Source organism: Geospiza fortis, unplaced genomic scaffold, assembly GCF_000277835.1.
Source record: "Geospiza fortis unplaced genomic scaffold, GeoFor_1.0 scaffold102, whole genome shotgun sequence".
Classification (NCBI taxonomy): Eukaryota; Metazoa; Chordata; class Aves; order Passeriformes; family Thraupidae; genus Geospiza; species Geospiza fortis.
In genome coordinates, this window is record NW_005054373.1 from 2,478,332 (window position 1) to 2,505,278 (window position 26,947).

General features: G+C 49.4%; 1 protein-coding gene across 1 annotated transcript in view; it reads right to left on the reverse strand.

Moving 5' to 3' along the window:
* ANKRD11 (ankyrin repeat domain 11) overlaps window positions 1-26,947 on the reverse strand; it is a 109,317-nt gene that overhangs the window by 81,385 nt on the left and 985 nt on the right. The gene's annotated exons all lie outside the window — the stretch shown is intronic.

Below are 26,947 nucleotides of genomic sequence, written 5' to 3' on the forward strand. Positions count from 1 at the left end.
AGAGAGTTTCCCTGCCTGCACTTGCTATCTCCCTGTTTTCCAGAGCTTAAACGCTGAAAAAAGCAAGACTAAAAAAAGAAATCACGACACTGAACCAGCCGACTTCGTAAAGCTGTTTCTAAACACCTACTCAGGCAAACCTGCGCAAGAGGGGAGCAAAACACGATCTGCACGCTCAGCTGGGCGTTCACCTTTCCCCCACGGCCCAAAAGGCTCCCAACAACCCCTCGGGCTGCAGGAGATGATTTTTGGTTTCCCTCACGGATTGATGAAGGTGGGGCAGCCCGTGACTCCAGGCCAGGGCCGGGTTTGCAGGGAGCCTCCGGCACAAAGGCCCTTCCCAAAGGCCGGCGAGGGCAGGGCAGCGGCCGGCGCAGCCGCCACAGCCATGTGTCCTCCAGCAGACCCTGTCTGGAGGGAGGGAGGGGGCTGGAGCCGCTCGATCCCCGCTCGGGGAAGCCAGATGCGAGGCCTGGCACTGACGCCAGCAGCAGAGCTATTTTTACCAACCAATGGAGGCGGCGCCGGAGCAGGAGCTGGAACTGGAGCTGCTGCTCCTCGCCCAGCTCGCCGCGCTCAGCCGGGCCGGAGAGATCCGGGCGGCTCTGGGGGCCCAGCTCGGAATTCAGGCACCATTCACACAGCACAAGCTTTTCTGCACACAGAACCTCCAAGAGTGAGTCCCCCATCAGAATCCACAGAAAAATCCATTAAATCACTTAGCACAGAAAAGCCTGAATCCTCCAGTCTGAATGATCAATCCTTCCTGGCATGGTGACACCCACCTGCACCCCAAGCCCTTCTCAAGGTCAGCTCCCTCCTCCTTGGACAAGTCAACAGCACACACCAAATCCCACGTGGAAAAAACAGCAAGATAAAAGTTTAACTCTTGTATATTCAAATTATTCCATGCTTATCACTGGTTTTGACCAGACTTTCAAAGGCTTCTCTCGTTTCTGGAAACTGAATGCCAGGAATACCTGCTGGAATTATCAGAGCAACACCAGCCTTCCTACTGCTCTCTCCATTTTCTCAGGCTTCCTTCCTGGCTTCCTTCCAGTATTCCCATCTCTTACAGAAGATCCTGTTTTCCTTCATCGTCTGGGTTGTCTCCTCCTCTTCCTTCTCATTGCCACCCACTCGTTTTTTCATCTTTCCCAATATTGTATTTGCTACATCCTCTCTCCCCGTGCCGCCCTGCAAACCACCCTGCAGAGCCGGGTATGAGATGTGCTGCACATCCTCGTGTCTGGGATAACACTCAGGTCAGGAGCTGTTTTCCCTCACCCACACCCTGACAGAGCACGTGGCTTCTCCATGCCTGAGAAACTCCCCAGCCCAGCCCCACAACCACCCCATGGATCCACCACTGCCTAGACTTGGGAAACTGAGTTTGCAGAGAGAAGCAACACAAGCTTTTCCTTTTTCTCCTTCCCTTTTTCTAGCCTGGATTGAGAAAACCACACACAACAGAGAGGTCCTGACAGCCTCCTCCACACTCTTCCCACTGCAGGAATTCCAAGATCTTCAAGTCCAACATTTGACCAAATCCCACTATGCCCACTAAACCATATCCAAATGTACCACATCAACTCCTGCTTTTAGAATTCTTCCAGGGATGAGAGTGTGTTCAAGGTACAAGAGCAAACACAAAGAGCAACAGCTAACAGTCTGGTAACTCCCTGAGCCTCACTGGTCCGGGCTTCCAAGGCCAGACTCACCAGTGGGAATGGAGCAGGATCACAGGGTTGGTTCACCACAGAACCATGGAATAGTTAGGGTTGGAAAGTACCTTAAAATTCCAACCCCTGCCACGGGCAGGGACACCTTCCACCACACCAGGTTGCTCCAAGATTCATCCAACCTGGCCTTGAACAATTCCATCTAGAAATTCTCTGTGGAAACTCCTGCCCTACACTCTAGCAGCCAGCCCACAACCCTCCCTTTGCTGCCCATTCCCCTGGCAGCTCTCCCTCCATTCTCCTGGGCATAGCAGCCAGCAGGGAATGTGGCGTGCCCTCACTCACCTCCTGCCACCAGCAGGGCTGGCCCACAGGATGGGAATGGAGCATCCCAGAGGACAGGAAGCGAGCATCCTGGCATGGAGCTCCCGTGCTGCATTCCAGGGGTTGCCAGCAGGGAACGGGGCCGGCTGCTGTGCTGATGCTGCACTTGCCACTAATGAAATATTGTAATGCAGCCCTTAAAGTGACACCGTGCTGAGTACAGTAGGATTCACTCCCAGGGCCAGCAGAGAGCTTGGAAATTCTCCTCTCACCCCTCTTTCCAAAGTGAACTCTGCTCCTGCCTCTACCTGGGACAAGTTAGAAATATCAAGATCTCCTAAGTCATGAAAAGTGTTAAGCTTTACTGAAGTCTCAACTATCGGGAAACAATTTATGAGAATCCTTGTACTTTCCAAAGATACAGATAATTCAGATTCAGAGCCGGGACTTTATCTTTTCTGTCACTTCCACTGAACTTTAATTACACATTTATTCAAAGTTCTGGGCATGTGTGTTTATTTATCAGAATAAGAAAATTAGTGTCATACTGCTGTGTATTCTTTGAGATACAGATACTCAATACAGAAAAACCACTGGATTCTCCTACAGTAAAGCCTAAAGACCAATATAAGACCAGCCACACACAAGGTTTTGTGATATTCCCAGGCAGAAGAGAAGAACCCTACAGAAAAGGTTCACCAGAAAAGAAACATGGGAAAGGAACCGAGTTATTCCTGCAAAAGTGACCAGGAAGTCCCTCGGCTCCACCAGGGATCTTGGTGCACCATCTGTACGGGATCAGCTCCAGGCCATCCAAACCTGCAGCTGATCCCAGGGCGGCAGCTCGCCAACAGAGCCTCCGGAGCCCTCGAAAAGCTCTTTTCTTCCCCTGTGTTCTCTTCACCCCCATTTGCCCCCTTTCGTATTCAACCCAGATAAGGGAAATGTGAGTGACAAGCGGGCGCTGCCGCCGCTGGAGCGGGATCGCGCTCCCGCCTGTGTGAAACGCCGCTCTGGAAGCAATTTGTCTTCCCGTCTCATTTCACATGGGAAGCCCATCCGCCACTGCGGCCGTGCCCCCGCCCGGCCCCTCCCTCCGGGAGCCCAGCACACAAGGGGACATTGTCCCCCCTGAATGACAAACAGTTTTGTGACACCGAGGCTGGAAAGCGCATCAGACAGGTGCAGGGAAGCTTGGAAAATCGGTGCGTACGCGGCGCCGCGATTTGGGGACAAGTTAATTCCTGGGGAGAACACACACGGAATGCCAACAATAGGCTGGGAGGAAGCGAGTGGGCTGGGGGCCAGGGGGGTGCTCCAGGCTCTGCCCCTCTTCCCAGCTCTCCCACCACACGCACAGGCTCCAGCTCCATCAGGACAGATAGCTTCTCCCAGCAAACCTGGGTTTATGGAGCTGTACCGATGGCTCAGCCGAGGAACAAGAACACACAGGAACAGCTTCCAAACTCTAAGTTCGTCTCAAAGAAGCAACTTCACTGCCCAACCAGGATAAAGTACTGAAAGCATCTGTAGGGACGGTGGGGGGAAACCCCTTTACCCCGCCTTGCACTGCTGGTACGTTCACAACACAACACTGGCTGTTGTTGGTGGAGCCCAGTGACAGGACAAGGAGCAAGGCCATGAACTAAACCACAAGAAATTCCACCTCAATATAAGGATAACCTTCTTCTCATGGAGGGGGGTAGAGCTCTGGAAGCTGCCCAGGGATGTGGGGTCTCCTCGCTGGAGACATCCCAAACCCACCTGGACACCTTCCTGTGCCACCTGCTCTAGGTGCCCCTGCCTTGGGCTGGATGATCTGCAGAAGCTCCTTCCAACCCCAAATATTTGGTGATTCCAGTCATGGCATCTCCTGGAGCTCCAACTCCATTTGATCAATTTTCCCTCTATAAGGAATTTTTAAGCATAGAAGAGAAAGCCCAGGTAACTGTCAGGACGTGTTCCTGCAGGAACCATCCCAGGCCAGTTACAGACAAGAGACCTCACCAAGACACACCAAAAACCGGGAAGGCCAGGTGAGCTCCACTGCCACCACACCACCAACTTACTCAATTATCTTAAGGTTTTTGTTGTATTTTTAAATATGCACCAAGTGGTTCATTCAACAGAAAACAGAGCCAAGACCTTGAAAACCACAGCTGGTGTATAATAACTGCACCACCTCTAAAGACCACTTTTAAGTCCTCATCACACCCACAGTTTCATCCAAAAGCACCACCACATCCAATGATTTCACCCTCTTCAGTGACCTGCCACACTTGCACATCAGAGCAGGGAACTAATTCAGCTGGAAACAAATACAGCCAGACCAAAAAAAAAATGTTTTTAAATAAAAAATTCCGTCTCTAATCCAGTTCTACAGGCCCCAAAGCAGTTCAGCCAGCACAAGGGATGGGAAGCATTTAAGCCTGGACTGCAGCAGAAGGAGCTGACATGAAATATCCTTTTTAACAGGTTTACAGAAAACCAAGACTAGTAACAGAAATCACAACATGCAGAAAAGGTCTTAATCCCCTCCACCCCAATAAATATATTTCTGTATTCAACATTTAAGCAGGAAGCAGATCAAAAACCAGACTCAAATGAGGTGTTTCTCATGAAAGCCATATGGGAACGCCGCTGTTGGATCCCTGCAGCCACCCCCACCGGCCTCCTGCTGCCCAGGACCACAACTTGTTGGAGCAGCTGCACTGACTCAGGCAGCAGAGCCACACCGGGCTCTGCCAGGAGGAGGGAGATCCGTCCAGCTGGGAAGGACTGGGAAGGACCGGGATCCACCCAGGCTGTTAGTCAGCTCTCAGCACCGCACGCAACGCTCCGGTGGGTACAACTGACATTCAGACCACTGTAAAGCTGCTCTGCCTTGACAAAAAATAATTTAAAGATGCATCACTACTGCCAGATGTGAAAAATTCCTCCTGTCTGGTTTCCTGGGGGGAGCAGGAAGGGAGGCTGTGACCACCTTGCCCCACGTGCGTCTGGGTCGCTCCTGCTCAGCTTCGAGTGGTACGTCTGGGCAGGGAATGCACCTCTCTGTCCCTCCCAGACAAGGTGCCCCAAACCCACGCAGTGAAACAGCACCACATCCTCATGAGGAAGAGCCCCTGGCAGGACCCCGGGATCGGGAGCGGTTCGTGCCGTGCTGGTACGGCTGACGTGCGCCGGCACCGTGCTGAGCTGGCAGCCAGCCCCACTCATGTGCCTTTCCTGGAGCCTCTTCCAGCTCCTCCTCAGGGGAGCCTGCTGGGACAGAGCCTTCCAGCCAGGAGAGCTCTGACAGCCGCCTCCTCACCAGCGCTTCCCACAGAGCAGCCCCGAGTCTGGGGATCCAGTGACCACACCGTACCTGGAGGGCTCTGGTGGGACAGAGGTGCTTCAGAGACCACCAGGGCTCCCACTGCACCCGGAACTGAGGAATTAACCTAAATCCCATCCTGAGGACTTGACCCAAATCCCATCCACACAATGCTGTCTGAAGGATCCCGCCATGACAGACACACCTGCCCCACTGTGCCTCAGCTCCCTGAAGGTAGTGGTGCCCCACTACGCTCCCCAAGGAATTTTTCCACAACACAGGATGATATTCCCCAAGCAGCTTTTCTGAAATCCATATTTGTATTCCCTGAGCAGTTTTTGATGACACCTCTGCAACGTCTGGTGACCAGTTTGGATTTCTACACGATTTTCACAGCTATAATTATCTGTCATTTACAGATAACTCCACAGAAAGTTGTCTTTACATGTTGTTTCCTTTGGAGTTGTTGGTTCCTTGTCCCTCCCAGCACTCAGGGTCTGAGGAACCAAGTAGTTTGGGGAAGTTTCTTTAATAGAATCCTGGGATGGTTTGGGTCAGAAGGGACCTGAAAGCTCATCCAGTGTCACCCCTGCCATGACAGGGACACCTTCCACCGTCCCAGGCTGCTTCAAGCCCTGTTCAACCTGGCCTTGGGGCACTTCCAGAGATCCAGGGACAGCCACAGCTGCTCTGGGCACCTCTGCCAGGGCCTCAGCACCCTCACAGGGAGGAATTCCTTCCCAACATTCAGCTCCTAATTTTGACCCTGTTACTAAGTGAAGATGATGCCCATCAAGCCGAGCTGCTGTGGATGAGTGACCCACACTCAGGGTTGGAAGATGCACTACAACAAAGCGAGGAAACAGAGCAGGTAAAAAAATAATAAAGGTAGAAGTTAAAACTCATTTTCACAAATTTCCCCCATCCCTCCTCTCGGCAGCTGGAATTTACCCCCCACAGCTGCCTGGGGGCTTCATGAAGGACAGACCTGAAACCCACCACCCAGTTTTTCACCATCCCCCTAGAAGACACAGAAGCAGCCACTCAGAATAAAAGCACTTTCTGTTAAACCACAAGCACAGAACACTCCCCCCATCCATAAGAAAACACACAGCAAGTTTTTCCTAGCGTTACTCCCAAAGCCCAGACAGGTCAGGAAGAGCCAGCAGCAGAATTCACTCTTCTCAAAGAACAGTGGGTTGTGAGCTCTGCCCAGCTCTGCTGCAGAGGGTGTGTGCAGAGTATCTTTGGGCTAAAATGCTGCTTTCATGTGTAAAATGTAACCACATTTACACCTTAAATACCGTCCTTAGAAGCATCCAGACCAACCAGCTCCTTACACTCCCTCCCAGGGAGGTGGGACACCGGAACTGGTCGGGCTGGTTGCTATATAAAGTCTCAAGCACCTGGTTCTAGTTTTCATTAAAGATTAAGTCAGGTTCTGCTGAGGCTTAGGAAAAATACTGGAAGTCACCAGTCCTAATGATTCCTCAGGCTGTTAGTAGGAGCTGAGTATTTTTCCTAACGTGGGACTAATGGACACAGCAATTCCCAGTCTGGTGACTCCTACGGAACACAGTAACAGCAGCATTTTGCACAGGGAACACCTCCAGCTGCTTTCCCAAAGATGCTCCTGCGGGAAGGAGCTCTGCAAAGAGCCAATGACAAAGGCAGTTCCCCATCCTGCCTGCAATTTTTGGAAAATTCAACAAGGAGGCTGGATGCAGGGTGAGCCTGGGGAGTCACCCAAAGCCTTGGATCAAGCATCGATAAATGCCAGATTTGGGAGGAGCAGGGAAAGGATGGAGCTCATGGAAGGGTCTGGGTGGCAAGGGATGTTAAAGCTCACCCAGTCCCATCTGGGATGGACACCTTCCACCAGCCCAGGCTGCTCCAAGCCCTGACTGACGTGGCCCTGGAGTTCTGGGGGTTTGGAGCTCGGCTCAAAGCACTCCACACAGGGGGAAGAACTCCCAACATCCACCTTCCAGAGCTCCTTTCCAGCCCTCAACTACATCCTCTCCCACAGGACTCTGCTCTGAGATGGAACAACTTCCTTGTTTTTCAGCTCCCAGGAGGTTTCCCGGTGACACGCAGCTCCTGGTGAGACTGAAGATTATTTTCTGCCGAACCAGCTGACATTTGGAAAAGTTTAAATATCAAAATTTCCTCCTCTGTAAAAACTGAAAATAATACATACAGAACACATGACATATCACTGGCATTTCACAGCTTGACTCAATCTCCAGTTTGCAGGCACACTCTTCAAACCCTCTTTAATTTAAAAAGATGCATCTAGACTCAAAAATATGGGAAGTGCCCATTGCTTCCTCATTGGAGTTGTATTAATACCTTCTGTGCTGAGATCTAAAGTCTGTGCTTGGCAAATAATGCTGAGCTTAAATATGCCTTTAAAATAATTTTACATCAATTAAAATACATTAAGTATATCATTTCTAGACATCACTAATGCTACTTTTCCTGCCTGTACAAAAATACAATGGTGTTTAATTCATAAACTCATCTCAGCATCAAGTATTGAAGTTCTCTGACCAGATTAGGAGTTAAAGACTCTAAAACAACATGGCCTCTGCACAGTCCAGTTATTCACAGATTTTAAATCTCACAATCATTTATTTTTTAAATTCTGGTTTAGTATATATTGCATAGTAACTACTGAAAAAAACCCCAAAAGTAAAATCAAAACATTTGCCTTTGAAAGGAACACCCCTAATTACAATCACTGGTTTATATAGTCCAAATTTTACTATATTTCATTTATTATTTGTTGCTGTATCACTTTCTTAATATGCATCTGCTAAAGAAGAAACATTCTGCTTCTAATGCTTCTAATTACCAATATATATATATTTTTAAAGATTATTTCTTAAGTTAAATACTTAATTTATTTGAAAATGCATGTTGCTAGAGGTGCCTCAAGTAAAAAATTGTTTAACATGTGTTTTACAGCCTTTCCAAACTCTTTTTATGGTCCTGGAGCCTGGCCACATTTGTGGAAAAATGCAATGTTTCAGCTTCAATTTGTCTGTAATTTCAGTGGGATGTTGCAAAAAGCTTTAGGAGAGAACACAGCCAGCGTTTCAGCCAGTTTTTCAATTAATATTTGGGGGAAAAAAATCACTTTTTTAACAGTCACAGAACTCAACTTCCCTCATGCAAATCTCCTGCCTGAGGTCACTTCCCACTGACAAGGTTTCTTTCTGCACTCTTCCGTTATGCCAGTTGGAGTTCAGGTGATGGAGCTGCAGATCCAGGGCACAGGAGAACCCCAAAGGGATGGGGACAGGGACCAAGGACCAGCAGGTGGTGGCACCCAAGGTGCCCCAATTTTAGACCCTGACTCCTTCCTTGCCAGCACAAACCACTCCTGCTGTTAGTTTAACACAGCCCACGTTGGCTCCAGGCAGGTCCCACCACCATCCATGAGAAAAACCCACCATTTCCATCAAAACAGCTCTCCCCGGTCTGTGTGCCTGCCCTCCTGACTGCAGCTGCAGCTTCCTGCTCTCCCACCACCAAGGAGGACACCAATATTTGGAGTGAGGCTTTGGGAGGGCTGTTGTCAGAGACAGGGCTGGAAGGGCACACGGACAGCAGGAGGAAGGCCGGCAATGGAAGGGCCGCGTTTAACGGGAGAAGGGCGGGTGTGAGGAGCTCCAGGCCAGGCTGAGCGGAGCTGCTCAGACCCACGGCTGCAGCACTTCCCCGAGCCCTGCCCCGGTATTTTTAGGCCGGTTTCCTGAGGAAGTGAGGCCCAGGGCTGCAGCGAGCCCCCTGCTCCCGGCACGGCCCCGAGGAAGAGGAGGCCCAGCCGCCGGGCAGGCACTGGCCCTGAGGGAAGGGGAGCAGCCGGCCACTGCCCGGCCCGGGCTGAGCCTGCCGGCCAGAGCCAGGAGGGGTTTGGGGACGGGCAAGGAGAAGCACTGCAAGGGGCACTCCATTTTACACAACCAGCTCTGTGCCTGCGCTGGAACCGAGGCACCCAAAATTCCTGGGGGATGAAGTGACAGAAGGCTGGGCAGGGCTTGGATAACCTGGTCTAGTGAAAAGGGTCCTGCCCACAGGAGCAGGTGAAACTGGAGTATCTTTAAAGTCTCTTACCACAAAAACCATTTCATCATTCTACAAAGGCTCAAGCAGACACATTCCCTATACTGAGAGCATTGCTCCAGCTTCTCCCTCTCCCCCATTGATAAGCCTCTGTGTCCCCACACCCTGGGGACACCAGCACAGGCTCTGGGTGACAAGCCACCTGCCCTGAGGGCACATTTGCTCAGGTGCGGTGTCACCAGACCTGCAGCAGTGGGTGGCCCTGGGCTCTTCTGCCCCACCACCACCATCATCCCCGGGGCCACCGCAGCTGCAGATGGTCACAAGTGATTTACTGTCACTTTAAAGCTCACTGCAATCCCAAGTCAGCAGGCCAGGCCTAAAATGTGCTATGTCAGTGGTTTCTGTAGAATAACAGCACATCACTTCCTTGGGGAACTGTAAAAACTGACTCGCTCTCTACACAGAACCCTAAAAGCAAGAAATCACCACACACAGCAAGATCTCAGATAACCTGTCACTATGGAAGAGTAAAGGGGAGAAAGTCAGAAAAATTCAAGGGAAAAAACAGACCAAGAAATGGATCAGGAGAGTCTGAGCCAGAGACCCAAAGGGTCACCTTTGCCAGAGCTCAGATGTGGTACTTGAGACAAAACATTCTGTAATGTGGTTATGCTCTGAAGCATTGAAATGCTATTTAAAACAATAAAACACTGACTAGGAAGAAAATGTAAGGTGAGACTGAAGGTTTTGGAAATGGAGAGCATTCTCTGCAGTCCCTGGCGGGTGAGCAGGCAGGGAGGGACAGGAACACCTACAGCCCAGCCAGCTCCTCTCCAACCACTGCTCAGCTACAATCAACTGAAGAGAACATCAGCAAAATCCTCCTGCCATATCTGAAAATATAAATCCTTCTGAGAAGGAGTTCCTACCTCCAGATCCACCCTGCAATATCTGCATGAATTAAATATACAGACGGGCACTCAGCTCCTGCCAGGAAGGAGCTGGGACACTCCAGGTGCACATCAGCCCCTTTTGGGGTAACCTCATCTACTGGCTCAGAGGAGAACCCTCACAGTCTTAGAAAATGCCCAAACTTTGGTTCTTCATCCTGAAAACTGGTTACAAACAAGTACTTGAATTATTAGATAAATGATCTCACATTCCCAGCATTGGCTGGTTGGTCCTGTCAAATAAATTCCATCTCAAACTGACTCTCAGTGACATTTTCCATCTTCCCCCTTGGCCTCTCTCTTCCACCATCCCCCTGAATGCCCAACCAACCCTTTCCCAGGTTTTCAAGCCCTACCACAGCTTGTTTGCCCAAACTGAGATACAAATAGGACTTCACTACACCTTGCAGTTCTGCAGCTCACAGAGAACTTCAATTAAAATAATGAGTTTTTAAACACCAAATCAGATGCAAAATCAAGTGGCCAAAGCCATGAAGAACAAACCAACCATCTAACATAGAAAACTCTGGAAAACAGTATGGAACAATACTGTACTAATTAAAAAACCTTCCAGAGCTTTCTGTGGGAAGGAGGAATCACCATTATCAGCCCAAGGAAGAAATGAGAAACTCGTCGTGCTCAGCTTGGGAGGGGAAGGGGGACAGTATCTGGATGTGACCTCAGCGTGCTCCTGGTTGGGAGCTGATAGAGAACTGCCCTTGGCAAAGGGAAATTCCGTTACCCAGCACAAGGGAAGGGCCAGGGAGCCCAGCTGGTATCTGTGCTCGAATAGAACCAGTCGTTACCCCAACACGAAATCACTCAGTGAAGGGACACCACTGTCCCTATCACCACACCAGCACCAAACCAACGGGCACAGCCCCAACGCCCCAAAACAGGGTTGGGCTCTCAGCAACCCCCAAAAACACTTGGAAAACGAATCCATAATATAAGGCAGGGCACACATCCTGTTTTTCTGGAGCTATACAGTTTCTCAAGTGTTATAAAAATGATTTGCCACTGAACGAGCCAAATGTATTGGAAAGATAGAAGCAGCGCCTGGGGTGGAAAGAAGGTGTTTTTAGCACGCTCGGGCCAATTAAGATCTCGAAGGTTTCCAAGCGCTCCCCTCGTCTTAACCCAACAGAAGGAAACTGAGTTTAGCAACTTATTTAGGGTTTCATTTGCTAATTTGCAAAAACAAGGAGAAATCTTCCCCTGCTCTCCAGCATCTTGTTGGGGAAGCTCCTGCCAACACGCGAGCGTCGCTGCCAACAGCTCAACCCGGCGTGACCCAAAGTTCTCCCGGCGGTGCCGGCGCGCGGCTGCGGGAACGCGGGAGGGAGCAGGGCTGCAGAGACAGCCCGGGGGGGTTATCAGAACCCTGACATCACAGCTGCTGCAAAACGAACCCTGTGAAAAAACACCACGCTCTGAGCCAAGTTTAAACCAATAAGCCAAGCTTAAACCAGTCAGGGCTCAGGTAACGGAAGAGTGACCCCGTGGTTCACGCTCGAAAGAAGAGAGCTGCTCATGTGCTGCAGGGCTACAGCCAATGAAGCCTTTGGGAAAGCAAAGTTTTCCTCTTTCCCCTCCACACAACTCAAAATGCTACTTTGAGATGACTGTTCTTGGTTTTACACTGATGAGAGTTAGGTCAGAGCCAGCCTTGGAAAGTTTTACTCAGCAGCAGCTTTAGAAACCATAAATTATCTTTAGACGAAGTTTACACACTCCCCCCACAGTGTGACTGCCAGCTCCAGTTCTCAAGGCTCCTCTTTAGACACCACAAAAACTCTCCAAAGACCAGCACAACCTTCACCCAGGCATGGCAGGGCTGAGAGATAATCCAAAATCACCCTTGCTAAGACAAGCGCCAGACTAAGGCTGAATTCAAGACTAAGCTTTAGCACTTTCAACCCCAGGCAGGGCCAAAGCTACAAAACCCAGAGAAGAGCACAAACACCTTGAGTTACATCACCAGGAGATTCACTCCTATTGAGATGCAGAAAAAAAATCAAGTACAAATCAAGCAAAGCTGGCTATTTGTGGGCTAAGCCTTAAAATTAAGATGACTTCTTCAAAAAACTTCATTTTAAACTGTTTTTGAACAAACCTGAAGCCAAAAAAGGTAATCAAAAGTGTTTTACTAGCTAAGGGGTTTCTTCCCTCTCCTCAGGTCTATCACAGAGACTTGGCAGAAACTTCAGTTCCCAAGAATTTTAGATATAAACTTAGGAAGAAAACTAGCAAATCCATTCCCCTGGAATGACTGTGTTCATGCTGGGATGTTTGTGGAACACAGAGCCCTAATCCAGGCCTGCAGCTTCACACCCTCAGTGACAGAACAGAGCAGGATGCTGGTCAAAAAGGAAAGCAACATGGGACACACAACCATTCAAAAGGATAAAGCCTGAGGATAAAGGAAGAACCCCAATATTTTGATGGACTGGGACACTGCTTTGGACAATCCTCTCCAGTACTCATTGACAGCAATTCTTTGTGCCATGGGGGCAGATTTCCCAAACCCCAAACGTTCCAGGACAGGCAGTCCTGGCTCTGCTGGATGGGGTCTGACACCCAGGTGGCCACACTGCAGCACCGAGGATGAGCCTGCACGGGGAGCAGGGCTGGCCCTTCCCGAGGCCACTGCTGTGCTCCAGGCTGCAGCAGGAGCCACAGCTGCCTCTGCCCAGCAGCCATGGCAGCTGCCTCTGCCTGCAGGAGCACAGAACACGGGAGGGAACACGGGCATGGCTGGCTCCAGCGAGTTTCAGGCAGCCTCTGGAGCATGGCAGCATTTGGGGACAATTCCAGCAGCATGACAGATGTTGACTCAGGAGATGTCACTCACGGGCTAAAGTGAGAACATCTGCCACTCTCCTCTCCAAGCGAGCTACTTATGGCAAGAAAATTCTGCACAGAAACCAAGATTTTCAAATAATCTCTCCACAGCCATGGGGGAAAACACTGACACAGTCCAGGGCATGGAGGGTTTGGGGGTGACTGGAGAGGTGAGTGGCACCTGTGAGGGCTCCAGTTCACAGGTACTTCCACTGCCCTGATGTTCAACCCTGAGTCGACAGGACAGCCTGGAGTGTATTTATTTAAGCTGAACACAAACCCTCAAACGATGTTGGGATCAGAAATTAATGTAAGGTAAGGGAAAATCTTCCAGACAGGGATTAGCTGAGAAACCCCTGCTGGGAACTGGAGTGAGTGCCAAATTGTGACAGGAAAGATTAATACTTCCAGAGGCATTACCACTACAAAACATCTGAGGGAAGAATGTTTTCTAGAATGTTTCCATCTTCAGAGCGAGGGTTGTTACCTGCCACTGCCTGGAAAAACTCCTGCCCAGGTATTTTTAATGCACATTCCAGCACAGGGCAATGGATTTCTCCTATGCCATATATCACTGCTAGGCAAAAATTAAGATATCCTAGAGATAAAGTCCAGAATGTTCCAGAAGTTTCTCCAACTGGTCTCTGCACACTGATGACACCTTCATTGCTCAACTTCCGAACTCCAACAAATCCCCTTCAGGCAGGAGTTTCAGCAAACACCAAGTAGGGTCTGTAAACTTTATTATCTAAGGAAAATGGCTGAGAAAAAGCCCTCAGAACATTCTTTCTGCCCACTGTCAGAAAATTCAAGCCCTCGGCCACATCCCGTGTTCTCATTTTCTTGCGCACTCTTTCATATCTGGTTTTGGCACTGCCCCTACAAGGGCTTTGACTGTGGATCTGTCCACACATTCCAGCAATAAATGACACTAACTGGAGTCATTCTTTAAAATATCTGTCAAATATAATTCTTTCAGTGTTTCGATTCTCACTGACTTGCCCCCACAGAGCTCAGATGAAGTAATAAATTATATGTTCTGCCACTCAATTTTCCCTGATTGTTTGGTAGAACCTCTCCACTAATACCCAGTGATCACCAGCTACCTCGTGGCTTAAGTGGTTTCCAATCATGAAAGATTTATCCACTGTGACTTCCAGTCAATCATGGAGACACTGAAATGGCTCTCAGGCTCTCTCCTCGAGACCACAGCCCAGCAGACAGACTCCAGAGAGGAGGGAAGGCCAATCAAAGTGCTGACTCCAGACACCCAAAACTCACAGAGAACCTCCAGCAGCTGCGTATGAAAAACATCTCTGTGAAGAAGGCAAAAGCCCTGTCCCAGAAGAGCCCTGGGTCACAGCACGTGCAGGGAGCCCTCCCAAACACCCAGCAATTCAGGGAAGAGCTGTTTCCCGGGAGGACACAGAATTCACAGATCACTGAGGCTGGAAAAGACCTCCAGTCCCATCGAGTCCAATCTGTGACTGATCCCCACCTTGACACCAGCCCGGAGCACTGAGTGTCACATCCAGTCACTCCTTGGGCACTGCCAGGGATCCAGGGGCAGCCACAGCTGCTCTGGGCACCTGTGCCAGCGCCTGCCCACCTCACAGGGAAGGATTTCTTCCCAATACCCCACCTAAATCAATCCTCCTTCAGCATAAAACCATGCCCCCTTCTCCTGCCAGTGTCTGCTCTCTCTGTCCCTTGCTCAGATGTATCACCCAGCTTAGAATTCTCTAAAACTCAGCAGCCAGCACTCCAAGAGATGACTGGGATGGAATAGCAAACACCACCTGCAATAGGAGCACACAGGAGGTGACACAGCAGGTGACACCAGTGCCAGGTGACGAGCCAGGACAGTGCCCACACACAGAGCTCTGCTGCCCAGGGCTGCTCAACTGCAGGGTAACACAGCAGCTTCCCAGAGCCTGCCAGTGCAGAGCCACGGGGAATTAATTGCTCCAGAACGAGAACTAGAAGAGTAAGCACAATTTATTTTGCCACATTCTTAAAATGAAATAAGAAAACATTTAAACACTACAGCTTATTTAGATAATACACACTGGAAGACATCTTTTACCGCTGGCAGCTTGAAAGAAAAGAACATAATTACAATTCCAAGCATGAAATGAGCTCTCTTCCACACATGCCTGAACCAAGGCTGACTGTTTCACCAGCTGTAGTGAATCAAAGCCGGCAGGATTCAACAGAAAGGCCCGAGAAGCAGCAGCTCTCTGTGCCTCTAACCTGGAATTGAATGGCACCTGGATCCGGCAGGGCTGCTGAGGTTTTTAGCAGTTGCAGATGTGCAGCTGATGTGGTGCAGGAGCATTTGATCTCCCTGGAATGTGGGACCCTGAACAATGCATCTGTGTGCTGGCCCACCACACGGCCGGGTGTGGGCCCGGGGGACACATAAAAGCCAACATTATACTGCAAGGGAAGAGAAAAAAGCCCCAGCGTGAGCTTGACTGTTGTTTAACTAAGAGAAAAACAATAGCAGCTTTGGTGGAAGTGTGTGCCAGAATGACCAGTGGCCACTTCCAGAGACATTCTTTGTTCAAGTGTGTCCACACTCCCTCGTTTACTGGCACCCAAAAATCACAAAGGTACCGAAGGGGCTGCGAAACCCAAACCCTTGGCAAGATCTGCACCTCCTGCTCCTCACATAAACAGCTCAAACAGCTCCAAACTGCAGCTCTGGGCATTATGTCTGCACTGAACCAAGCCTGGAGCCTGCCTATTGGGAAGCAGCAGTGTGACACACATCACAAACCCCATCACTTCCCCCACAGGCTGCAAATCCTCACCCTGCACCAGGACAAAGAACCCCAGCTACGACCCCTCCTGCAAACCCAGGCTGAACTTCACTCACAGCCCTGGGAGAGCCCCCAGGCTCAGTGCTGTGTCCCCCAGAGGGGCTGAGCTCCAGGGACAACCAGAATGCCTGGCTTGGCCACCAGCAGCACAGGTACACAGTGCCACAGGCGTCCCTGCAGCCAGGGCAGGACAGCACACAGAGCTGAGCAGCACAAACACAAGCACCAAACACCACGGCATTTAACGCTGTTAGACTGAGAGAACTCCAACTCGAGCCTGCCCTGGAACACAGCTTTCCACAAGAACTGGATTCTTCAGAGAGGAGGAGCTGGGAGAGCTGCTGCCAGGGATTCTGCTGGGAACGAGGGGAAGCCCATCTGGGAGGTTTGTCAGGTTATCTATGAAGTTATCCTGACCTCCAGAATCACCCCTTGCAGGTACAAAACCATGAGCATGGCTCTCAGAGAAGTGCTCCTAACATGACCAAGAAAAGCACAAACTATCACTCTCAGCGGAAAGAAGTGGGCATTTCCCTGTCCCCTCTACACAGATAATTCCATATGACACTGGCAGCACCACAGGGATAGGCACAGCCTTCTGCTGGTTGCTTACAAGGTAAAAGAGAAGCAATTCAAATAAAGAAAGGGGTTTAGGTCACTTTTTTTATCACCTCAGCTGAATTAAAATGCAATATTGAAATTGCAGCAATTTCCATATGCAACTTTAGCTACTCCATTAAGCTTCATATAGAAAGTTTAAAAATAGGAATGGCTACAATAAACTAAAAATCAGCAAATCTGACATAAAACCACCAAAATTATGACCATCTATATAAAATCACACAAATATTAGTGCATGTTATATATACATGTGTCTGTGTGTGCAAAATTACTTATTCTGCCTGCAGTCATCCCTGCTACAGTGATCTTTCCTTCCCCGTTTTTCAACCCCAAAAGGATTACCATTTCTTTCCAGACAAGAACTTCTGCCAACATTCTGGAGGGCTGAAGTCCAAACCACACATAGTTCAACAACAGCAGAGTTGAACAAAAAGGAAAACTGGAGCTTTTTTTATTTTAATTATACCTTGTGAAAGTATGGCTGAGCAGGGGGAAAAAGCAGTCCAAGTCATTGATTAATTCCAGAGTAATGAAGAAAGTTCATGGCACACTGCAATATATATTTTGCTAAGTTCACTGGATTTATCACCAGCTTTTAATGGCTAAACTGGAGGTGGCTCTCCAGGAAAAATCCCACTGCTTGAATTCTCACACTGGAATGGCCGGGAGTCCCCAAATTAATAATTTTACAGGCAAGGGTTTCATAACTGGGCCAAAGCAGGGAATTGACGGTATAAATTCTTCCTCACCTAGCAGAAAAAAAGCCAGGATCAAGCTCCTTTCCCAGGGATCCCCAAGGTTTTAACAGGAACAAAAATTCCAACTTTGCAAAATTGCAAAATCCAGCCTCTTTCAACACCTTTTAATTGAAGCCATGCCAGGAGTGTGTCTGGAATTCTGAACCCACTTTCTCCGGAGCTGGAGCTCTGAGCTGGCAGCATCAGGAACAGGAGCTTTTCAGAACAAAAACATCTAAATCTGCATCAAGGGGTAAAGCCATGAAGAATTCCAGGAGAAAAAAAGACTGAAAAAGAGCAACTGGGAACTAGGGCTACTCCAAGGTACCTGATGGATCCTTAATGCTGAACGTTCCAATGTTAAAGCCACGAACACTTATGGTTTTAACACAAACTGTCTCACTCCTCTGCCCAGGACACTCTGTCCTCCTTGTTTATATCCAAGAGCTGTTCCAAATAAATGTATTAAGGACTAGGAAAAAAAAAATAGAGTCCAGGACTTTCTTCATTCCTCAGAGCTACTGTAAATTAAATATTAATACAGAAACTATTTCTGTGAGCAAAGGAAGCTCAGCACAGAGAGGTTTGGTTTTTTTTACCTCACAAAAATATTCACTTTAAAGTGACACCTGACCTTAAAGCCACCACATCCTCCAGGGCAGAAGCATCAGTGGCAGCACAGGATTCCTAAATAAGCTGTCCCCACTCAAAACCATACAATTTGTATGGTAACAGCACAGAAAATCACTATATTAGAGGGTAATTTTAATACTTTAATATAATTATTTAATTCAGCGTTACAAAGGGGTCAGTCTCAGCCTGGGGCAGTGTCCTGGAGGTATCCAAATTACAGACAGAAGCGCCAGAAGACACCAAGAGGTGATCAAACCCACAGTTCATCACTTCCCTGGCAGCTTTTAGTGTGCAAACCATCAAAGCTGAGCTTCTTTGTTCCCATCCTTTTGCTCCAGAGCCCAGAGGCCTTGGGAATGAGACACTGAGGAACAGCCCTGGCTGGGCCAAGAACACATCCCTGGAATTCCATGCTGTTGTTATGCCCAGCTCACTGCTGCAGCCATCCCTTCTCAAGGTCTCATTAATGCTCTGTCTCATCATGGCCTGGGCTCACTCAGACCCAGCTCTGTGCCCAGAGCCATTTCACAAGGATGGAAACAAGAGATGCAGCAGCTCTGAAGGCTCCTGCAGGCACAGAGATGTTCATCCACATTCCTCTCATGGAGTCACAAATGGTTTGGGCTGGGAGAACCTCAAATCCCATCCCATCCCACCCTGCCATGTCAGGGACACCTCCCACTGTCCCAGGGTGCTCCAAACCCCAATGGCCAGCCTGGCCTTGGGCACTGCCAGGTGTCCCAGCCTGGCTCCAGCCCTGGGGCAGCCCCAGAGCACCGCTGGATGAAACCCTCCCCTGGGGTCCCACACTCCCTGCAGAGCAGGAATCAGCCCCAAGGACGGTCTCCAGCTACAGCAAACCCAAACTGCACTTCAACTGGAATTGTGGATGACCTTCAAGTAGGGGACACTTAAAAATACATCTGCATGTGCACATAGAGCTGTGGGTGTTTTAAATGCTTTCCTACCTCAGCAAGCTTGAGGTCAAGGGAATGAGGGAAGTTTCTCTACTTTATATACTCGAGGGTTTGGCTAAATTCATATATTCAGGCTCCCCTTATAGCACTAAATAACCAAACACTGCAAGGAGAAAGAGAGGAGAATTTAGCAAAGGAAGGAGAATTCAGCTGTGTGACACCTTGCCAAAGGCAAAGCCCAGAGGAGCTGCTACCAGTTGGTTTAGACAGAGATTTCCTTCAGACTCTTGTAAAAGCAGCATTAAAAATGAGAGGAAGAAAGGATTCAGGACTGGGCAGCTGCTACATCCAGCTGCAGCCCTGACTGGTGACAGGAAAAGAATACATGATTATTTTTCTTCATTATTTGTTTCCATGTTTTTATTTTGTCCAATTATTTACTACCTGTTGCTATTTGATTTTGACTCCATATAACTTCCATGTAGCATTAAAACTCTGTAATTATGCTAATGAACATAATTTACCAGACAGTAACAAGTAGATTCTCTACCAGTCTCTAAGGTTACTCAAAATAATCAGAGAAACATGGAATATCCTGAGTGGGAAGGGACCCACAAGGATCATTCAGTCCAGGACACCCCTGGTCACCAGAGCAGAGATCAGAGCTGCCCTTCCACAGGAATTCACAGACAGAAGAAGAGTTGGTTTATTCCTCTATTATTACCCTAAACCTCTCCAAAGTTACAGTTCCAAAGCAAAGCTCTCCAATGAATTTCTTTCCACTAACTTAAAATAAATTTCCCTGAATGTTTATTTCCCACATTATCTTCAACCCAAACGTGCATTTCTCTTACAAAAGTTAATTCCAATTAAGAGAACGCTGAAAGGCTTCCTGCAAAAAACAACTACAGGATATTGGCAAGACTACAAGAATGAGGTAAAAACTACTGAAGACAACAAAATAATTTTCTTCTGACTGTGCAACATAAAAAGAAAGTATATTTCTCATATGACACCAGCAATAAGTTTAGGACCAGCAGAAAATAACCAGAGCTATTCAGCACTGACCTTTGAATCCTTGTACTGTTCAACAGCTTAAAAATTATAAAAATTATCAAAATCAGAGCACTCCTCCCATCATACCCACTCACATCCATCAAGCTGACCTTCAATTCCTTCAAGTATTTGTCACCTCCAAGCTGGAGGTGCCACATGCACGTGACCACATCCAGCTCTCCTGCTGCCCTCCCATCTTTCACCAAACGGGCAAACAAACTGGCTGCCAAGACCTCCAGGAAATTCAGAATTAAGGTTAAATGTTCAGCAAGGAAACCCAGGTCAGTCACAGGGAATGTGCTCTGAAAACCACCTGGCTCTGCCCCATGGAGTCTGGGCCTCCCTGCAAGGCACACGACAATTTCTGAACGACAACTTTTCCTCAAATGCTCTGGGGCCTGAAAGCATTAACATTTTGTAAGGGTACCCAAGGAATTGATGGCTGTATTTTCACATTATTGCACGCTAGGATGAGTCCAGGCACACCAACTCCATCAAAATCCAACCTTTCAGATCAGACAAAAAACCAACTTCTGCCACTGGTAGAACCCTCAGCATTTGTTATGGAGCTTAGATAACCACCAAAACAAACACCTGGAAAACTCAGCTCTGGTGACACAGTGAGGAAGAGTGTAAAATCTCCAACAAACACCAGGCCTCAGGCAGGAGAGCCATGGAATTATGGGGTGCTTTGCATTGGGAGGGACCTTGAAGCTCATCTCCACCCCCTGCCATGGGCAAGGACACAAAGACCAGGTTCCTCTGGTGTCACCACCTGCAATGAAAACACCACCAGTCCCTGGGGCCTCCTGCCCCAAACACTAACAGGGTTATGTGACAGCAATTCATCTTGATTTTGCAGTTAAAGCCCAGCAGTGCAGTGTCACTGGGATAACACAGGCTATCTGCAGCGCTCTGTGCCTGTCCTACAATCACTGCTGGCTTTGGTGCTCCTGTGACTGCCCAGGAGAACCACAGCCACCACCAGGGCCAGCCCACTGGCACTGTGAACTCACTGGGGCAAAACTAAACGAAAAATAGGACTGCATGACCGATTTTACTTGCAAAAGCAAACACAGCATCCATTTACAGTGGCAATTTCCCAAAATAACCCGTACACATGGCTGCTGTCCCTGCTCCTCTGCGAGAGGCTCATCAAGAAAGGTGACAAGCACATTCCTGGCTGATAAGGGAGCCCCATGCACCCAGCTCCCCAGAAATAGCTGCTGTGCTCCAAAGTAACCTCCAATATCGATAACGACAGAGATTTAAATTTCAAATAAATTTAGATGAAAGATTAAAGCCAGCTCCAGCACCGTGGAGATGCTTGTCTTCCATAATGAAGGAGCCCATAAAAATAACAAGGGAGAAGATTTACACCCAAGCTCCTCTGAAAAAAAAAAAAAAAAAAAGGGAATGAATTTCTGATTTTTGCAGCTACTTAGTGGTAGGAACAGATGGTTCCAGGCAATAGTATTGACAACCTCCCAAGCTCCCACCCCCAAAGGTGAGCTGCTAAGTCTGTTCCAAATTCAAGAGTTAAAAACGTCGCAGCTGAGGCTGCTCTGGGGGAAGCTCAGGCAGTCCCACAGCTCCAGAGCTGCCCTTTGCCCACTGCTGCTCTGCCTGGCCCTCTCCCAAGGGCTGTGCCTGCCCAAAGCACCCAAGGCAGCTCCTGCAGCCATCTGCCCGCCCCAGGACCAGGCAGGGCTGTGGGAAGGGAAGGCAGGCCAGGGATGAAACAGCTCTGAGGGAAAGCAGAGCTCTCAGTGTTTGTCCACCAACTCAAAGCCACTTCTGAGGCCAAAGCCAGGCGTGTCAGCTTCCCAAAACAGCCAGGCACAGGGAGCAGTTCTGGGAATTCCAGCCCCTGGGAGCCTCTGCCACGGTGGGCACAGCCCACGGCCCCTCACTCCCTTCATGTCCTCGAGTTCTTGCAAAACGCCCAAAACCTCCCCTCTCCCAGCTCCTGCACGTCTCCAGCAACTGGAAACAATCAGCCTGTCCAGTCACAGCCCAAGATCAAAACACTCCCTAGAGCAGGAACTTGCTGAACACAATTCAGCTTTGGATTCCTGGAGAAGTCCAGCAAGCTACCATAGAACAGGGATAACACCCAGCAGCAAAAAAAAACCTGCTGGAACACCTGAGTGAGTCCTCAAGCCAGGGAGGAATGAGGCTGAGGCAGCAAAGCTCAGCCCTTGTTTTCCCATTGCTCCAAAACCAAAGCTGTGCCAAGAATTTAGCCAAGGAAAAACATTGCTAAGGCCTGCTGCCCATCTCCACACTCAGCATGGAACTACAGGATGGTTTGGGATGGAAGGGACCTCAAAGCTCATCCCATCCAGCCCTGCCAGGAGCAGGACACCTTCCACAAGACCAGGTTGCTGCAGGCTCCATCCAGTCTCACTTTGAACACTTCCAGGATGGGGCAATCCAACATTTCAGATTTATTTTTAGAACTGTTTTCTGGTTTTGTCAGAAGTCCCCTTCCAAGGGCTATCAGTGAGGCAGATCCGTCACTTTTGCCTTTGCTTTCAATAACCATTTCCCACTTTTCCAGGCACGTATGACAGAACCAGGCCCAGGCTGCACTTCCCTGTTTGTGTCAGACACTTGGGTGGCTCAGCCAAATCACCTTCCATATGAGGTTTCCATAAATTCGCGCTGGGAACACCTCTGAGGCACAATTCCCACCTCACAGGGTGTCCAGCAGCTGACCTGCTCCTTGGACAATGACTGTCCCACCTGCAGCCCCACTAAAGGTGCCCAAGGCACTGATGCATCTCCCTCAGCCATTGCCATAGCAGGCATGAATTCCCTGCACTCAAAATCACTCCCCTCGCTTAAAAAGAACTAAAATAACTAAATCCTAAAGAACTCAGGATTTGAATGTGAAAACCTCAGGATCACCACTACCTGCACAAAAGGGGAGGGAACAAGAACACCCCAAGCTTCATTCCAGAGCTACAGCAGGAGAGCCTGGTCCTCCCTGTGGGCCTTTGGCCCGTGAGCTCCAGAGGTGGGAACATCTTGCACACCTCCTGCTGCCAAGAGCATCATCTGCCCTTAATCACAGCCCATGGATACCTCTGGAAAACAAGGCATTGCAGCCACACCATGTGTCACGCTGCCACTTCACTCCCAGCCAGTGTCACTTCCTCAGGGCGGCGGCCACAACTTTCAAGAGCACGCTTGGGTGCCCTGTGAACACCCATAAATAAATAAAACCCTGCTCACCGCCCCACAACCTGCCCCCCAGCACTTTTACTTTCCCAAGAGGTCACACCCAGGAGCACCGTTGCACAACAATGGAAGCAGGAACTGGTCAAGAAACCCACAGATCCCTTCCCAAAAACCCAGCCTGCCTGTGGCACCCGGGCTGGGGGGCTCAGGAGCCTTCTCTGTGAAATAACAGCCTGGCAGTTCCTGGAAATGATGATCCCGTGCACTGTCTGCTTAATAAACTCATTCCTAAATGCAAACGGGATTTTTAAGTGTACATTACACGTTAGTTGATCTTAATCTACAAAATTCATAACCCAGAAGTGTGCATTTTTCAGTGCACATTACATGAGCTGATATCAATCTACAAAATCTTAACTCAAAAGCATATTTCTTCTAAAAATGAGATTTTTCTGATCACAATATAGCCCCCCCCAGAGAATAAAATTATTCAAAACCAAGGAGATTCAGAGAAAAAGCCCAACCAACCATCTTGCTTCTTATCAAGCAGTTATTGACATGGTTTTATCTAGTTCTAAACACTAGAGGAAGCAGTAAAAGGGCTGTATTTGGTTGTGGGTTGCTCTCACCAAGAACTCCCATCTGTGCCATGGTGAATAAATGGACCAAAATTACACCCAACGAACAAGTCAAGCAAGACATTTTTCAAAGCAGCCCCTGCTCGGCTCAGGTCTGTTCATTAAGGTGCTGCATTGTGCTCCAGCTTGGCTTATTAGCAGTGGAAAGGTCAGGGAAAGTGAATTAATGGAAGTGCTGCGCTCTCCAACATCTGACATGCAGGAGAGGAGCCTCCCTACCTACACTGCTCCTGAAAGGTACCTTCAAATTGAGGGCATGTAGGTGGCACCTGCCAAAAGTGCCATGTGAATAACGTTGGCAATTTAACAAATTCTGGGAAAATACAGAAAACTGTAAAAGCAGCAATTCAATCACTCAAAGCAAATGCTTGTGCTGAGATTACAGTTGAAAAAGCAGCTTTTTCATGGGGACAGGGGAAAGGATTTAAAGCTCTTTCCTGTAGGTCTCAGCAGGGTTTTGTGTCCAAAAATTCAAGGCTTGTTTGACCCACAAAGAACTCCAGGCTCACAGTTAAGCCGCCCCTGCTTAACCTCTGCTGGCAGTGAAGATAGGGGTTTAAAAGTTAAATTTAGACTGTGTGCCTTCAGAACACAGCCACACAAACATTCAGTGCTCATGAGGGCCATGCAGACCCACCTCACACACAGGGGGGACAGGGCAGGAGCTGGGGTGTTCCCCAGCAGCCCCACCTCCCCTTCCCAGCCCACACAGCAGAACAAACCCAAACTGGCTCTGCTGAAACACTCTGGGCTGGCCTGCACCTGGAGAGCCTCCCAGCTGCTTCATGGAGCCTCCAAAATCCCTGTTTTAACAAGAGAAAGGGCTCCAGCAGAAGTCAGCAAACCCACAAGCCACACAGCTCTGCTGCTTTAATGTTGCAATGAGCCATGGAATTGTTTGGGTTGGATGGGACCTCAAAGCTCATCTCATCCCACCCCTGCCATGGCACGGACACCTTCCACTGTCCCAGGCTGCTCCCAGCCCTGTCCAGCCTGGCCTTGGGCACTGCCAGGGATCCAGGGGCAGCCACAGCTGCTCTGGGCACCTGTGCCAGGGCCTGCCCACCCTCAGAGCCAAGAATTCCTTCCCAAAATCCCATCTAACCCTGCCCTCTGGCAGTGGGAGCCATTCTCTGTGTCCTGTCCCTCCATCCCTGGCCCAAAGTCCCTCTCCAGCTCTCTTGGAGCCCCTCAAGGCATGGGAAGAAGCTCTGAAGGTCTCTCCAGGGTCTCCTCTCCCACAATCCCAGCTTTCGCAGACTATTAATCCCCCTTGTTCATGGCTTCTCCTCCTCAGGCCTGGCTTCATAACAAACCAGCTTCTCAACCCAAAAGCCAACATTTCCATACCCTAGGACCCCATGGAAAGGGTCCACAACAACCAACACCCTAAAGACTCAATGTACACTGCACTGCCATAGGGTTATCCTCCAGCCTCCCTGATCCGGAAGGGGTAAGAACTGAAACACACAGGAAAAAAGGCAGCAAGCTCAGAAGAACAGTTCCTGCAGAGAAATATCTCCCTGGTGGAACAGTGAGCTCCATTTCCCCAGAGCAGCAAGACCTGAGAGCTGTTTGTGAACACGTTTCAGAGCATTAATAGAAAAACAGCGAGCAGTTAAGTGAAGTCACGTTCCAGCTAAACAACGCTGCCATTATTGCAGCATCTGACTTTGTGAGGACAATTCAATGCTGGCAGTGTATTGTAATTGCTTTTCCACTCCAGGCCCCAGCTTTACAATCTGCCCTTCTCGGGAGGTCAGAGCAGGGCTGCAGCTCGGAAAGCAATTCTGCTCCTCATTCATCCCTTTAATCCCACACCTGCATATTCATCAGGAGCTCCCTGAAGCACCCCTGCCACAGCCACCAGCACAGCTTGGAGGGAGCCTTGACCCCTCTGCTTCCCCGGGAAGGTGTGGGGAACACGGTGGCACCAGCCAGCTGTGACAGTGCTGGGGTGGAAGGGGGTCACCCCAGGCCAGGCCAAGCCCAGAGTGGTGCAGCCACTGCTGCTGCCAGCAGCAAAGCCAGCAGCAAGCACCACTGCCCAGACAAGCTGTGCCTGCCCCAGCCCTGCGAGTGTCCAGGGCTTGGAGCGACCTGGGCTAGGGGAAGGTGTCCCTGCCCATGGTGGGGGTGGAACCAGATGTGCTTTAAGGCCCTTCCAACCCAAACCATTCCCTGATTCTGCAGTGACCTGGCTTGCTTCAAGCAAACCCTTCCAAACAGGGCTGTGCAAACGCACCTGAATTTTGGGTAAGTTTTTGTTGTCCTGGTTTGAAAAGGACAGTTTGCATTCAAAAAGCCCAACGCCACTTACTCCAAAACTCAGAAGGAAAAACCTTTGACCCCAGCTATGAAATAAAACAGACAGCAAACAGCAACCAGCCTGATTTATAATTGATGCCAGGGCTGAGCTGGGTTTTTCAGGGCCCTGCAGAGCTCCCAGGAAGGAGGGCAGAGCTCCTGCACACACCAGGAAAAGAGCTCACACCTGATACACTTTAATTATCTAACAACACTGCCAGAGTCACCGATGCCTGCTCTGCTTTGTCTTACTGTGAAAGGCTTCTCCTGCTATTAATATTCACCAGGGGAAGCTGAAATAACATCTTGTCTGCATCTGAATACTTCGAAATTATCATGGCCACACTAAACACAACGATTTTTAATTTTTTGTCCTCAAAATCCAGGACAGAAGACATCTCTCAGCCTGCAGAGGCAGGGCTGCACACACTGAGCAGCTCTCCAGCAGGAGCCTTCCTCGTGCTGACAACCTCACCACAAATAATCCCTCTGAACCCAGAGGTCAGCCAAGGACCCAGGGCCCCAAGGCAGCAGCCACACTCTGTATGATCCACTGGGAGCCTTCCCCATAGGATTTCTGGCCATGCTGGGGGTGATCTGAGCCCCACACAGCCCCCCTTGACAGGCACTGCCCACCAAGTTCTGCTCATCTCCCACCACACCAAACCAAACCACCAGCACAGCACAAAAACCCAGCCAGAACAGCCCCCTGCTCATCTCCCACCACACCAAACCAGCACAGCACAAAAACCCAGCCAGAACAGCCCCCTGCTCATCTCCCACCACACCAAACCAGCACAGCACAAAAACCCAGCCAGAACAGCCCCCTGCTCATCT